We start from the raw sequence: 12,578 nt of genomic DNA on the forward strand, positions 1-12,578 counted from the left end.
AGGCTTCTCTGATCTCTGGGCTACAGCTTGGGTCCGGAGTTGCCCTTCAGCGGGAGTGAGTGGGAAAAATCCACTGTGCAGCTGACGTTCTGTTTACGCTCCTGCCCCATGCTGGCTCCCAGCCATGCAAATTGGGATCTTTGGTGCAAGCTATAAATAATCCTGGATGAGAGGAGTGTTTAACTGAAGGCTGGAATAATATTTCAACCTCCTAGGTGATCATTTACATAGACATCTTGCTGTCCCGGGGAAGTTACAATGTCAGTGGGAAGGTGATGAAGGGAGGGAAAGGTTGCAAGAGGGGAGGAAGGTATGCAAACGCAGTGACATACCCTTGGCTGGGGAACAAGGACCCCAGAGGGCTTCAGCCAAAGGTTTTCCAGAAGAGAGAAGTTTTGAGGAAGGATTTGAATAGAGGCAGAGGCATGATGGCGCCATATTGGTATCCTGGGAGCAAGTTGAGGGGCCTGAAGCTGCAAGGGGGAGGTTAGAACGTGTTGAAGTTCTAAATGCCTGCCTCACCCAAGACTGTGTCTGAATTTTTGAGCTTCCTACAGTAACAAACACAACCAGAAAGCTGACAAATGTTCCGCAATTGCTTCTGCTTCCACAGCTCAAGAGGGAAAACAGAGGACTGCTCTGCGCGTTTGAGGAAAACGAACAAAAAATCATCACCGTTTTCGTTTCAGTTTTGCTCCAGCTTGTTCCTGAGTGGTAGAGGCCCGGGCTTTTTTTCAGCCGGAACGCGGTGGAATGGAGTTCCGGCACCTCTTGAAAATGGTCACATGGCTGGTGGCCCCGCCCCCTGATCTCCAGGCAGAGGCGAGTTTAGATTGCCCTCCGCGCCGCTTGGTGCAGAGGGCAATCTCAACTCCCCTCTGTCTGGAGGGCTCCAGCCATGTGACCATTTTCTCCAAGGGGAACCCACTGAGTTCCACCACCTCTTTTCCCAGAAAAAAAGCCCTGATAGAGGCACAACTGCATTGTATCCCGGGGGGTGGGGTGGGGGTGTTTTTCATTTCCCTCCGTGAGCAACTGGGGTTTGTCAGTTTGCAGCATAACAGCTTCCAACAGCTATAGATCAACAGGCCACATTTTACATATGTGGAATGGAAAAATAATAGCACTGGAAAATGTTTGGTTTTGGAAAATTTTCCACCTCACATCATGGCTGATGGTTTCTTGTTTGTTTGACGAGGACTCTGCTGGTTGGGAAGCCAGGTGTGTGGAGTCCGGTGCTTGCTCCAGCCCTGCTCAGGTACATGGATTAGTTTTTTGTACAGAAAACATAAAACATAAAACCCACCTTTGGATGCAATGGTAGAAAAGAGCAAGAGTCCAGTAGCACCTCTAAGACTAACAAAACTTGTGGTCGGCTATGATTTTTCGTGAGTCACAGCTCACTTCTTCAGATACAGCTAGAATGTGAGTCCTTCTGACTCTCAAAAGCTCATACCTGCCACAAATTTTGTTAGTCTTCTAGGTGCTACAGGACTCTTGCTCTTTTCTGCTGCTACAGACGGACTGACACGGCTACCCGACTTGATCTTTGGATGCAATGGTTCTGGAGGCAGACGAAGCATCAGGGAAGCCCTTCGGAAAGCAAAGAGCAGAAGACTCGGTATATAGCTGTCAACAAATGCCACAATTCACAGACAAATTTGTGGAAAGCCAGCCTGTGTGGCCCATTTACAAGGACCCAGCTCCTTGTTGGATGCATCAGGGTGGACAGAGTTTCTGGGCCGCTGCAGAGAGTGCCTGTTTTGTACCCGAAGGATGGTGGAGCCACCAGTTGATTTACTGAAGTAAAGAGGTGCCTGTGGGAAAAGATGCTCTCGTCTGTTTCCTGGTCCTCAACCATAAAGAGCTTTATATCAAGACCAGCACTAGCCCCTTTTGTTTCTTTCATTCAGAAGTAAATAGGTAATTGATCAAGCTCAGGACAAATTGGTTCTGTATTGTTTCTCCTGCAGCCAACACTAGAGCTCATTCTGGCTGTTGCAGTCTGAATTATTTGCAGCTTCCAAACAGGCTTCAAGGCAGCCCCAAGCTGGACAACATTGCAGTAGTCCAGTTCGGGTGAGGTTCCCTCACCCGGACTGCTTTTCTGTACTCTGTGGATCAGATACATTGAACCAGGGCAACAAAATTCTTAAATGTGAATGTCCTCAGTGTGTTTATCTGTCAAGCATGATAGACAGAGGAATGGGACAGGGTATGCCTCTTGTGGCCCTAGAACAGCTTGGCTGTCTGAGAAGTCCTCGTGGTTTGTGTCCTTACGCTTCATTCACCTAAAGAAGGGTCTCTCCAATTTCTGGTCATTTCCTGAACTTAAGTGGTGGACACAACTAATTCTTAGAGCTAAAATGTTGTAGTTGCGCCGTGTCCCCCTGGAAGACTCTTTCCCGATTTCTGGGTGCAAAGCCTTTGCAAGCAAGTAGCAATTGAATGATCTAGTCACACAACCAGGGCTTTTTTTCTGGGAAAAGAGGTGGTGGAACTCAGTGGGTTGCTCTTGGAGAAAATGGTCACATGGCTGGTGGCCCCGCCCCCTGATCTCCAGACAGAGGGGAGTTGAGATTGCCCTCCGCGCCACTGAGCGGCGCGGAGGGCCATCTAAACTCTCCTCTGTCTGGAGATCAGGGGGCGGGGCCACCAGCCATGTGACCATTTTCAAGAGGTTCCGGAACTCCGTTCCACTGTGTTCCAGCTGAAAAAAAGCCCTGCACACAACCCCTGGAGACTTGGCTACCCCGCACATGGCGCTAATAGGAAGGAGTCCAGGCCAGAGCAGTGACTCATACAGAACTACAAAAGGCGGCCTCATGTTTGGGCTGCGCAGAGACTTTAACTCCTCTCAGCATGCTGCTTGACAATTGCTGCTTGCTGTGGGTGCTTAGCCGCCACAGTCGAATGCTTATTTCTCTTCCCTTTCCCATAACTGTAAATGTGGCAGCCACGTGTAATTGCAGTGCAAGCAGATTTTTTTTAAAGGCATCAGCTTTTTTTCTGGTACAGGAACACCTTAAGAGGGCTCACGGAAGGGGTTTGGGTAGTGATGCCTAACTTTAAAGTGCAGTGATTGTCACTTTGCTCCAAAGTAGACCGAGGGGGTTGCTCTTTGTCTCTCTGCGGCAAATGTGTTTTCAGCACATCCAAGGCTTGTGTCTCGGGGTGGATCTGTAACATTTGGAGCAGAAGGGTGTCTTTCTCAATTTTGATGGGATCCATGTTGCGGAGTGTGTGTGTCTGTGTCCATCCCACGAGGATGTTGTCTCTCCAGCATCTGCCCTGCTGTACCTCCAAGTAGCTGGGAATGGCACGCGTGGTTCTCCAATCCTGGCACGGCCAGAATTGCCTCAGTAGCAGAGCAGCTGTGGAAGTCGACTACAGGGAGTCTCTGAAGGCGGTGGGCAAGCCTGGACAAGGGAGCGATAGCAGGGAATGGCTATGGAATGGAAGAGCTGGCAAAGGAGCAGGGGACAGAGAAGAGCCGGGATGGAGCTTAGCACAAGGACCGGGTCTGGGGCTGTGGCTATAAAAAGGGAGGAGGCTGGCTAGAGGGAAGAGAGAGGAACAGGAGCAGATATAGAAATGGAAAATAAAGCAGCCAGGTGGAGGAGGAGGAGGAAGAAGCCAAAGATGGTGGCGGAGTGGTCTCTTGGAGCTTCCTAGGTGAGGAGGCAGGCTATAGTGTCGTGGCTGTACTCCCTTGTCATGGAGTGTAACCCTGAGGTTGGTGAAGCCAGCCATGCCTTCAGGTGCCTTGGACTGGTCAATTTCTAATGAACTCCGCCAGGCAAGAAAACAGTGACTGGGCTGGGGCTTTCAAGACCACGTGGATCCCGGGTATGGTGTTCACCTGTCCCCAGAAGGAACCACACTTAGTAATGCAGAGGGAGGGAGAGTAAGTATAGAGCTGCAGAGGAATCGGGAATCACTGTACTTTGGCGCCTGGTCAGCAACAGTGAAATCTTTTTGGAAGCTTGCAACGGTGAATGTGCTAATATTTTTAGCGGTCTGAAACAAGGAGTGCATGCACCAAACAGCCTGGGAAAAGGAGCTCGCTAGCTCTGTTTAATTTATTTATTTATTTATTTTATTCGATTTGTACCCCACACTCCCCACAAATGGGCTCAGGGTGGCTAACAACATTAAAAAACACATTAAAATCACAAAAACGTAAAATCAACAATAATGTTTAAAAAATCATTAAAATAGTCCAGGAGCAGGCTATTTAGACAAATATTGGGAGTCCGTATACAGGCATAATGGAACTTTTGTGTGTGGGGGGGGGCGCTACATGTTCACTGCCTGCCCTTGTCAGCTTAAAGGGTGCCCGTGTTTTCAGTGGCACCTGTACAGCTGTACTTGGAAAAGGTTGTAATTGAAATGGAGAACTCCAGATCTCCAGGAAGATTTTGAGAAGACAGGCAATAACCCTCGGCCCAACCTCTTTATTTGCCTGTGTATGAGACTCAGGACTGTGTTGCGTTTTTTCAAATCGTGTCTTTGTAAATAGCTTCATGTGTAAGATGGTATAGGCATGATGATACATTGAGGAAGGGCATCTTCCCCTCTCCCCTCCTCTTGTGCTCGCTGCTCAGAGGTTATCATGGCACTTGCAGAGTGCTAATGGTGTTTTGTTGTGCAGAAATTGCGGGGGAGCAGCGCATAACTGGCTGTGCTTGCAGTTAAAGCCTGACAGTCGAGTGTTGCCCTGATAACGAGGGCAGAAGCCGTGCAGACCTGCAGTCTGCTCCCCATTGGTTGGGGCAGGCAGGTGGCATCTCAGCAGGCCCAGTGTCTGGGATGTGCTAGAGAGAGATGACTTGTCATCACACACACACAAAGTTTGAGACGAATCTGCTCCGTGCATGAGTCAGCCTGCACCCCAAGAAGTCCTCAGACACGACGGTGGGGCACTGGATGTTAACGAAGCGCCAGATTTACTGCCTGCCATCCTACTTTGGTCCTTAAGGGGCTACAAAAATAGGAGTATTGCCTCGTCCTGTAATCATGGCAAATTTACTGCACGAGGGAGCAGGATGTGGCAGCCTGGCCTTTAGTGTGGAGAAGGAAGGAGGTATGAGGGGGTTAGAAAGCAGCCCCGTTTCGGTGGCATTTGGTAACAGGTGAGACCTAGATATCTTGCATTCCATCTTGAAAACCAGAAATAGCTTGGTCTGAGCAGTGTCACGTCTGCAAGTGAGGTGGAAGCTGCAGGCGAAGAAGAAGTAGCGCCGCGTGCTCTGTCCATAGGGCTTTGTGTGTGGTCCTGCGGGTTGCCTGGAAGTTGTCTTGAAAGAGCTTTCTCCCTCTTGCCGTGCAGTCTGGTTCTCGGAGAGTAAGTGGGAGCCGTGCCTCAGCCGGCACTAAGAGGCATCACGTTTTCAGCACATGAGCCATTCCTCAAATTCCTCAGCTGTGTAGTCACGGGAAGCCAAAGCGGCTCAGGCCTTTGCTTGTAAAGAACTGCCACCGAATATTCGTGCAGGACGGACAACTAAGTGCATTGGGTAACCAAGCAGACATGCATGTTCTTTGCCCCCATTCTGCAACTCGGCCACGGTATGTGCGAGAGAGCCGTCAGGCATGTACAGGGTTGCCTCTTCGTGTAGCCCTAGCAACTGCAGCCAGCGGCTTTGCATCTGAGGTTGGGTAGGTGAGAGGAGGCGCGGCATCTAGTGATGTTCTGTGCTCTCAGCGCTTGTGAGGGGGTAGCTGAGTGGCAGAGCTTAAGTGGAGGGTATCGCCCCTGAGTTCAAGGATCCTCCTCCGAGTGCAGGGTTGAGCAAGTGCTGGCAGTCAAAGTAGACAATTCTGGGGTGAAAGGACCACCTCTGACTCCCAGTCCAGCTTCTTGTGCCTATTTAGAAATTAAAAACTTCCCAATATGGATCTTCTGCATTTGGGTGCCAGGTTTCAAAATGTGTCTGTTAAGTTCATCACACATATTTATTTGCTTGTACTCGCCTTTCTCCCCAATAGGGATCCAGAATGGCTTACATAATTCTCTTCATTTATCCTCACAACAACCCTGTGAGGTAGGTTAGGCGGAGTGTGTAATTGACCCAAGATCACCCACTGAGCTTCTGTGGTAGAGTATGGAATCAAACCGGGGCCTTCCAGAACCTAGTCCAACACGCTAACCACTAGGGCACACTGAAGAAGTGAGCTGTGACTCACGAAAGCTCATACCCCACCATAATTTTGTTAGTCTTATAGGTGCTACTGGACTCTTGCTCTTTTCTACTTCTACAGCACACTGGTTTTACTTTTGAAGCTGCTTTAGACCAACCCAGACCATTGGTGCATCTTTTGTGCACTCTGAATCTGAAGCGGAAGGAGGTTTCTCTCCAGCACCGCTTCTCTGTGATCTTTTAAATGGAGGCGCCAGAGGCTGAACCTGTGGACTTTTGTGTGCAGAGCTTGAGCTCTGCTGGCACCCGGGGCTCTCCCCAAAGCCTGTGTATAAGTGGCTTTAGCATTTTGAAGCAAAAGAATTAATTCTCATAGATTCTTAGAAGCTTTGGAGCCGATGAGGAAAGCAATAAAAAGGCATTTGGACTGCAATAGTCTCATAGTGCCTTGCAAGAATGCATAAGCCACTCTAAAGCTGGTTGTGTATACCAGTGTTAGGAAGTCACTCGTGCTGTGATGTCTGAGACCAGGCACTGCTGGAAAGTAAAAAGAGCTGAATGGGATCCTTTCGGGACTGAATTCCTTTCTCAAAAGTGGGCCTTCCCCTCTACCTGATGAAAGCGATGACATAAACCGATAAAATTAGTGCTAACTGCTCTTTTAATCTTCTGCTGATGAAATCATAATCTTAGCCCGGACTAGCTTCAGTAATTGGCTAGACACTGAAGGCTGCCTTTCAGCCTTCCTCGGATGGAAGGAAGCCTAGAAAAGAGTTTTTGTCAGGCAGTGTGTATTCAGTATATGGAACCCCAGTGTGCATTACGGTGGCTGGGGCTGTGGGAAGCTCTAGACCTGGAGGCACGTGGTGGTCGATTGATAATTACACAAGAAAGGCCTGGTTCATCTATCATCTGGCTCCCACGCACCCCCTTGAAAGCCAATTAAAGAAGATCCTTGTGAACTTGGGAAGTCCATGATAGCTGCCGATAGACCTCTCCACTGTGAATTTCTTTAATCTCTTTTTAAAAACCATCTAAGCTGGTGGTCATCTTTACATCCTGTGGCAGTGAGTTTTAAAAGTTAATTGAGTATTTTGTGAAGAAGCACGTTCTCGTTTGTACTGAATCTGCGGCCTGTTAACATAGGTGCCTCCCTTCCAAGTGCTAGTATTTTGGTGAATGGGAATTCACAAAATATTAAAAAGAGGGCCGGGGGGGGGGGGGTGGCAACTGTCTGAGAACCAGCACAAAGTTCCTGAGGTCAGTTGCTGGAGCTGGGGACTTGGGCAGAAGTCTGAAATACAGGAAGCAAAAAGTACTGCACTGCTGACTAGGCAGACAGCAGGTTCTCGTATTCGTACCAGAGCTGACCTATCCAGAGACTTCACGGAGCCTGCCAGTCGTGAGACTCTATCTTCCACCACTCTTCTTCAAGACCTCAGGGGCACGTGAGGCCGGGGTTGTACCCCCGATCTGATCCATGCAGTTCGGCATCCTTGACGGGCATATTTTAGGAGAAGCACCCCTACGCTTGTGTTGTGGGGGGCAGGGTGTCAAAAAGTGGGTTCTGATTTTTTCCTCAATCTTTGCCTTTAAAACACCCTCCTTTTGGGGGGAAATCCGGCAACCCTTCTCTGCAGCATGATGGCCTTTTTGAAAGCGCTTTTTGGGGGTTTGGGTTTACAGCTTGCCAAGATCTTCATTAAAGCCAGACCATAAATACATACATGGGCTGTGCTGACGACTTGCAGAAGTGTTCTTTCGACTTGTCCAAGTTGTGAGTGGAGCCAGTTACCAGAAGCTGAGAGGTCGTTTGCAGGATCTGTGTTTTCCGGCATCATCTAACGTGTTTGCCGGAGCGATGGTGAAACCTTGCCAGGTGCGTCCAAGCACACTGTCTGATACACGACCGGCTCGTTCTTTGGGTGCTCCTGTCCCCTCCCTTAACTAGGCAGCCTTAACTCCTTGCCTACCTTGCCATATAGGTAGATTTATTTTAATTGTGTGTGAGAATGAGGCTGAGCTTTAAACATTCATTTATTTCAGAAAAACGCAAATTATAGACACACATCATTAATTTAGCAGCTGCATATAATCAAATATTTGATTACAGCCACACACCACCATATTAACCCATCAGTTGAGGCCCAGTGTATTTCATTATGGCACATCAGCATATTTCCCAATTTCTAATCTCCTTAGCCCTGTAGTGCAGTAAGTTTTGCCATTTTCATTTCCCACATTTTTGTTAACTAGTCCTTTTTTCCTGGAACATATTGAAATTTCCAGAAATACGCATGAACACTTCTAGCTGCTGTCACCAAATTGAACATTATTGTCATATATGTCTGTCTACATATCTGCCATGGGTATTCTCTGTGCTCTGTCTTGTGTGCTGATCCTCTGAGAGTATGTGAAGTTGTATATTGGGGGCCTGTTTAGCTGTGAGTTGCTTATCTTACAGGTGCCTGCTGTGATATCTACTTTAGTTTTCACAGCTGCTTGAGAATGTGTCCTTGAGTGCTGGCTTCTTCGTGGGAACTGAAAATAACTTCATCTCTTCTACAGTTCTTCTCTCCTCCTGTTTCAACCCACCTCCCCCCCTTCTGGCTTCTTCGCTCCAGAATCCTAACCGTCCATATCCTAAAGGCAGGAACTTTCCCTATAACTAATCCCTCCAACCTTACACATGTCACTTCTGCCAATACCCTTGTCTGTGTTTGCTGATACTGATGGATCTCTAATAAAGTAACTTTAACTCATACACTGGAGTGTGTGCAGTGGAGTACTATGGGGATCTAACTGCCAGAACCTGACAATGATTTCCTGATACAAGTTTTGTACCATCCGTCCATAGTTTTTTTTAACAACCCTCAGCTTTAAAGGGTAAAACTACCCATAATTCTGATTCTAGCACTCCTGGGCTCTTTCACATGACCCCCAGATATGTAGGAGGTCACTTTTACTGCTTCCGCAATTCCAACATTTTCTAGGTAAAATTGTAATAGACTTTTGAAAGTTTCGAGGGGGACAGATACCACTATTGCACCATCTCTCATTTGCCAGTTGACTGTAAACAGTGATCCCACCTTACATACATACTACCATACGTTTGAAGTCGAGCTAAATTAATTTTTAACTATCTCCCTCCCTTTAGTTTTTCAGAGGTCAGTTCCTCCCCGTTTTGCATTCTCTATGGCCCTTCCCAAACCATTCCTAGTCAGAGGTAGCAGTTGTAGAGAAAGTGAAGGGTTGCTCCTTGGTCTGCCGGGGGTAGGTGGGTGGGCTGATTTGCAGAGTCCAGGGAGAACTTGTGCGTGCATACAAAGCAGGCTGAGCACAGGGTATGTTGTTGAATAAGTGAGAGAGCCAGGTGCAGTCCATGTAAACACAAGGGGTTTTTTCAGCAGCTGCTTGTGCAGCTATATGCGAAGTGAGGTGGGGGGGGCAGCTCTCTTTGCTACCTGCAGTTGATATTTTTCAGCCACAAGGAATCAGAAGCCCCAAAAAGGTTTAGGAAAATTAGCTGCTTATGGTTGCCAGGTCTAGAAAGATTCTTTCACTTCTTATGTGCCAGTTCTGACATTTCAGGAGGTCCAGCACTGGACTTTCAGGCAGCAGCTCCCCCCACACCCCTATTGGTGCAACAAAAATATCCTAGGTATCTGCCTCAAATAATTATGCCTTTAGGTACATGAGATTGTTGCACCTCTGGCTGCTTTGTGATAAGCAAGGCAGCAGCTCCGAGTTATTAAAAGCAAAGGAGATTTGTCCTGCAGTGACTTCTTGTTTGACGGTCAGATCTATAAATAATCACCTAGCACTTCAACCTGAATGGTAGCTAATAAGTAATATGATGCTGCGTATGTGTGAGTGCGTATGTACACAAATGATTCAGGCCTTTGGGGGGGTGGGGTTAAGGGAAATCTTGCTACCTCTGGGTTGAGACTGAGTGCTGAACCCTGAGCAAGTAAGCTGATATGAGCACAAGCATGGTTATTGATAAGGCTACAACAGACTGCTTTTGTCCAGTGATGATCTTGCCCCAATAATTTATGTGCTGCTCATATGCAGGGTTTTTTTTCAGCAGGAACGCGGTGTAACGGAGTTCCGGCACCTCTTGAAAATGGTCACATGGCTGGTGGCCCCACCCCCTGATCTCCAGACAGAGGGGAGTTTAGATTGTCTTAAACTCCCCTCTGTCTGGAGATCAGGGGGCGGGGCCACCAGCCATGTATCCATTTTCACCTAGGGCAATTTAGATTTTAAAAAACTCCCCCCCTTGTTCCAGCTGACCCAAAGTGATGTCATTGTGCGATCCTGAGTTCCACCACCTCTTTTCCCATAAAAAAGCCCTGCTCATATGTAGGATAGATTACTGCAGTGTTTTGCAGGCAGATCTGTCTTTTGAAGACAGTTTTAGAAATGTCCCTAGTCTAAGACAAGGGCACGGGTGTTAATCAGGGCATCCCTCCTGCTCTAAAAGGTTTTCTTTGGCTCTTAATTTATTTCCAAATACAAACCAGAGTTCTGGTTAATCTACAAAGCTCTCAAGGGTCTTGGAACCATCATACCAAAGGGGACCCCTGCACACATGCCCCTTTGTGGACACTCCTAGATTCTACATCAGTACCTGTTTCTGACACTAATAATTTGATTCTGTTTTCTTGGGACTTTTGAAATACTCTCATTATAATAGTCTTTCCAGCTTTGAATGATGTTTGTGGGTTTGGTTATTAAATGGTTGTCATAATTGTATGTGTTTTTATACTGCTTAAATATTTTTCATCTTTGTGGCTTCTGTGCAGTCCCATATGCGGACTGCACACACTTAGGCCAGCCACAGATAAGATTTCCAGAGCTTTCTAGAAGACTAGGAGTGCCCCTCCCCCCCTTTGGCATTTCCCACCAAAAACATTACATGACCAAGAGGAGGGGCGCCATTCCCTCAGTTCTCTTTTTGGATCTTCATTGCTGTTCTCTGCTTTTCCCTCACCTCATCCTTGAGGCTGAGGAGAATTATTTTTTTTAAAGTTTTTAATCTGCAATAGACATTCTAGTGAAGAATACAACTACATTTAAAGAGAAAAAGATTCTCTCTTTCCCTTTGTCATTATGGCTCAAGAAAGGCTTCTTCAAGATGCTGGAAAACACCAGCCTGACTAAAAGGCAGCTGCTCCCTTCCTGGCACCCTTGAAAACAAAGATCTAAGTCCAGAGATGTGGCCCGTTAGAGCCTCCTCCCAACGGCTTCTTCTCCAAGGCCATGGCTTTGTGCCAGCCTGATGCTTCCCTGGCACCCTTGAGTAGCAAGGGCTAAGTCTGGAGGTGTGGCCCATCAGAGCCTCCCCACAATGGCTCCTTCTCCAAGGCTGGGGTTTCATGGCAGCCTGATTGCTTCCCTGGCACCCTTGAGTAGCAAGGGCTAAGTCTGAAGGTGTGTCCCGTCAGAGCCTCCGCACAATGGCTCCTTCTACAAGGCTGTGGTTTTGTTCCAGCCTGATTTCTTCTCTTGTATCCTTGAGTAGCAAGGGCTAAGTCCAGAGGTGTGGTCTGTCAGAGCCTTCCCACAATGGCTCTTGCTTCAAGGTTTCATCTGCATGCCAGCCTGATTAAAGGCACCTGCCGCCTTGGTTCCAAGGAGAGAAGCCTGGAAATGTGGCCTGACAGGACCCTCGGTTCCAAGCCAAAGATTTTGCCTGCGTACCTGCCTGGATAAAGGGCCCTCCGCTCTTTGGCTGTATCAGCTCTGAGGGGAGACACACGGAGGAGTAGCATAACAGATCTCTCCTTTTTGGAGGCTGAGAGGTTAATTAACATCTGGAGGCAGAAGTTAATACAGTGACGTAGCCTGGAACCATCAATGCAATGACTGGGGCTCCTCAGCTGCTTCTGATTGAACAGAGATGCGCCTCTCAGCCCAGTGCTTTTTGAAGGCAGTTTTTTCGTGCTGGTTTCATATATGCCCACACTCCCATTTTTCTACCCGGCAATGGTGCTGGATCTCCCCAGAGTTCTCAATCTCATTGCTGTAAGATTCAGCAGTCATGTAGGAATGTGCAGAAGGTCTCTTTTAGTCAGCTCAGAGTAACTTTATTCAGCAGAAACAAAGAAAAGAACACAAAGCCTAGCCTAGCATAGACCTTCCCTAGCAGTCCTTCAGCCAGTTTACACAGATATGAGTAAAACCTGGACTGGAACTGCTCCAGATTTTAGTATCCTGGGACTCACGTAAAACACACAACAAACCCCACAGCATTACAGTTGCACTGGTAGGAGAGAGTTCTTGTTGCAGTTGTGTTCATCCTGTCTCTGTGGTCATTCCTGTTTGACAACGTTTCTAACAAGAGGCAGTTTCGAATAGTGGTTAGACCATTGGGCTGGGATCTGAGAAATCCAGATTCTAATGCCATTTTACCTGAAAGGCTTGCCTGTG

General features: G+C 47.7%; 1 protein-coding gene across 6 annotated transcripts in view; it reads left to right on the top strand.

Annotated features, from left to right (window-relative positions):
• The window catches only part of USP32 (ubiquitin specific peptidase 32), a 190,444-nt gene that overhangs the window by 60,260 nt on the left and 117,606 nt on the right, over positions 1 to 12,578 (top strand). Inside the window, exon 1 of one of the 6 annotated variants that reach the window (XM_055001299.1) lies at positions 9,412 to 9,487. The exons of the other annotated variants lie outside the window; for them this stretch is intronic. The gene's annotated coding sequence lies outside the window, so the exon portion shown is untranslated. Of the gene's footprint in view, positions 1 to 9,411; positions 9,488 to 12,578 lie in introns of those variants that run through there. 6 annotated transcript variants of the gene reach the window in all.

This window comes from Eublepharis macularius, chromosome 17 (genome assembly GCF_028583425.1).
Source record: "Eublepharis macularius isolate TG4126 chromosome 17, MPM_Emac_v1.0, whole genome shotgun sequence".
Taxonomy (NCBI): Eukaryota; Metazoa; Chordata; class Lepidosauria; order Squamata; family Eublepharidae; genus Eublepharis; species Eublepharis macularius.